Source organism: Vipera berus, assembly GCF_964194415.1.
Source record: "Vipera berus genome assembly, chromosome: 8".
Lineage (NCBI taxonomy): Eukaryota > Metazoa > Chordata > Lepidosauria > Squamata > Viperidae > Vipera > Vipera berus.
In genome coordinates this window covers 13543574-13547454 of record NC_138211.1, presented here as the reverse complement: position 1 = coordinate 13547454, position 3881 = coordinate 13543574, and positions in this window count along the sequence as shown.

Below are 3881 nucleotides of genomic sequence, written 5' to 3'. Positions count from 1 at the left end.
AATTTTTCCTGGATGATGGTCTGACTTCAGCCCACTAATGAATCACTGACTGAAGACTGTATCCCAGAGAATTGATGAATACCACCCTTGAACTTCACTCCCCCCTCCTCTTAAGAGGCAGACTTCTTTCCTTTAGGTTGCATCCTTATGTTTGAGAGCCTCTCCTTAGAAAGAGGTGCACAAAAGTTTGTGTTCAGGACTCTGGCAGAATAAGATATCCACCTCAGGTTAGCAGTTTGCTGGGACTCAAAAGGCTAGCTGTTGCTTGATGGGCAAGGTGTGGCATCTTATTTCTTACCAACTTCTAAATTCTGAAATACATAAGGCAATGTAAACTATACTGAGGAGGCTGCCTGAGTCTAAGTCAGGGGTGTCAAACTCGCAACGTCGCGTGACGTGTCGCAACGTGATTTCCCCCCATTGCCGGCAATGGGGTGGGTGCGGTTTCGGCATGACGCATCCGGCCTGTAGACCAGCAGTTTGACAACCCTGGCTAAGCGATAGGCTGCAGTAGGACACAACTACTGTTTAAGACTAAGAGAGGAAAGAGCCAGCATCTTTGATGAACAGATTACTGTTCCACCTGGACCATACTGAATGGGCTCTCTCTACCGGGTTCAGTGTGCAGTGTGCTTGGAGTGGGTTAATCTTTCTTGGCTACTTATTGATAACATGCCAAGTCTGATCTGCAACCTCTCCATTTTAAGCAACTGACAGGAACCAAGAGATGAGAAAGAGCTTTGCAGGATTTGGAGAATTATGCCAATAAGTAGGCAGGCAGTCTGACCTGCAGTAAGGCTGTTCCAAAATACTTTTATAGGAAAAAGTATCATGTCCAGAGTGATGCCTTGGTTAAAAGATGCTGCCCATCACCTTCTCTTAGTACCTTGACTCATCCTAACTTGGCAGATGATCAACTGGGGTTTGCATCTAAGCAGCCGTTTTTACAATCCCCACCCCCCCCCAATCTGCTAGAGGTAGCTGTCATATCCTTCTCCATCATTTGCAACCTCCTATTTCCATGCCAGGATATCAATACCAATATCAATGGAAGGTTCTGACAGGTGCCCAACTTGTCTTGTTTCTATTTTTGACTACTATGGAATGGCTCCTAAATCTTGGACAGGGTCAAGATTAATTCAAGGGTCGCTAGATCCTACGATACACTTAGGTGGAGTTTATTGAACTCTGCAATATTGGCTTTATTTAAGCTAACTTTAAATCTAACTCCATTAGTTGATCTGGTCAACTAATGTTCTTTTGATATTTTCACAGAACATTAAGTCTTCATGGACTCATTTTAAGTGTGCCATTGGGAACAGAAACCGTGCATAGTATTAAATTATGGTCACTGCCTAATTATTGTTGGAGAGTAGATATTTCCCATCGCTTCCATCTTCTGCATGATTTGTTTGCTGCTCTTTGAAGGGCCAAGAAACCAATCAATTATTGTTATCCACCTCTTCCTATTTTCTTCTTTGAAGATGGATAAAATGGGAAGTTCCAAAGATTAGCCTGAAGATAATTCACCCATCCTTGGCAAGTAAGATAGACCAGTATTTTTTAAACTTGGCAACTTTAGGCTATGTGGATTTCAACTCCCAGAATTTGTCAGCCAGCACGGAGCTTGAAAAAGACTGGAATAGATGCACACTGCTGCTAACTCTTGACGCCAATTCTGTCCTAGGTTTTTCAAACATGCTACCCAATTTCGTCTGAACTTTAGTCTAAAGGGAAGGGTGAAAAGTTACTTGTTTTTTTTCCCCAGACCAACCAAAACTGGCAGATAGCCCTTGTCTGATAATGTCACTAAACATCAGAGCTGATGGTAGCTTAAGTTTTAAAAGCCACGTAACAATTATGCCCTCCAAAATTTCACAATAGAAAACAAGAGTCAGTTTCAAGGATTTGCAACAGTGCTGTTAACTTGCTATGGAACTCCGCTTATTCTGTCCTTGTTATATATTGCAGAAGCTTAGTCTGTTCTGCACGATTTTAATAGCAAAGAGGACTTGGGGGGTTTTTTGGACGGAGGGGGGAGGGGGTATTAGAAAACCATAATTGTGCTATCGTTTATTACCGACCATTCCAAATCTAATTCAGCATCTGTAGCAGATAAAATAATTACTTTATTCTAATTTCCTCCATATGTTGCCCCTCTCCCCGCCAAATTATCACCAATGGGAAATCTGTCTCGGCAAGGAATATTTACCTCAGAGATTGGTCTTTACTGACCTTGTTGGAGAAAAGAAAAGGATAAATGCTAGTTAAAATGTTAAAAAGCTGTGTTTGAAGTGTGAAGGAGTATCTCATGTCACTTCATTTACCTCAGGAGTCCCTAGCAAGGTTAAATCTTTCCCACAGCCATCTATAAAATCCAGTCTGTCGATATTTATTTTCCCTCCCTCTTGTTTGCAACAGCATTTTATTTAATTATTTATTCTAGTTGAGATTTGTGAAATGTTTCCGATTCATAGTTTCCATCACTTCAATCAACCAATCAACCTACTTTGAGATGTATGGAGAATCTGGCGCTAATAACACATAGTTCAGGTTGTCCTCGGCTTACGACCACCATTGAGCCCAAAATTTCTGTTGCTAAGTGAGACATTTGTTAAGGGCGTTTTGCCCCATTTTATGACCCTTCTTGCCACAGTTGTTAAGTGGATCATTGCAGTTGTTAAGTTAGTAACACGGAGGTTAAAGTGAATCTGGCTTCCCCCATTGACTTTGCTTGTCAGAAAGTCACCAAAGGGGATCACGTGACCCCGGGACACTGCAACCGTCGTAAGTACGAGTCAGTTGCCAAGTGTCCGAATTTGGATTATGTGACCACGGGGATGCCGCAACAGCCATAAGTCACTTTTTTCAGCGCTGTAACTTTAAATGGTCACTAAATGAACTGTTGTAAGTTGTGGACCACCTGAATGCCTTTTAACATACATGAAAAAGTACTTTCTGTGATCTGAGCAATGGAAAGGTATAGCTACAAATTAAATTAGTGCTTTAGATCTAACAAAGCAGCAGCTCTGCAGTTGTAATTTTGTGAATTTACGCTGTATGAATAAAGAACAACAAAAAAAATAAAGTATGTTGTGGTGTGCTTTGTTCAGAGGGGAACTATCTAATTAAATTTCACTTTCAAAACCGAAGGAAATAGGAAAAAAGTTATAGAAGTGGCAGAGATGGCGAAGTTAACTATTTTAATTAAGGAGAAAAATGTATCTAGCTTTGCCTTCACTTGGAAACTGCTTCTAGGCTTCCTGTTCAAAAGAGAAGAAAATCAAACTTTGACTTTGGATTTTGATGATCCAAATAGGTTGTTGTTATAGAAATAGTTTGTACTCACTAACTATACAGAAGTAAAAAGTAGAGATTACAACTCTACTGTATAATTTACTGCACTGAAAAAAATCGGAAATCATTTTTCTTTCTTTCCCTTTACACCTTTTTTCTTCCTTTTCCCTTTAACCATTTCCCCATTCATTATTTTCAATTGTATTTTATATTAAGTTTAATAAAATTATACCTGCCTGCCTGCCTGCCTGCCTGCCTACCTACCTATCCATCCATCCACCCACCCACCTTCTTACCCATCCATAGGAAACTGGAAACTTAACTGCTAAGCTTGTAAGCCGCCCTGAGTCTTCGGAGAAGGGCGGGATATAAATGGGATTAAAATAAAGAAAAATAAAATAAAATAGGAAACACAAAGTTCTTTCTGTATTTCTTCCCTGACAATATATACCGTATATATTTATTAGCTAAATTAGCAATATTTTCCCCCTCCCCCAAATTACCTTTCTCTATGGGTGAATGCACAGTCCCATACTTTTATTCTTTTTCCCCCCCCAATCTATTTGCTTTTAACTTAGTACATT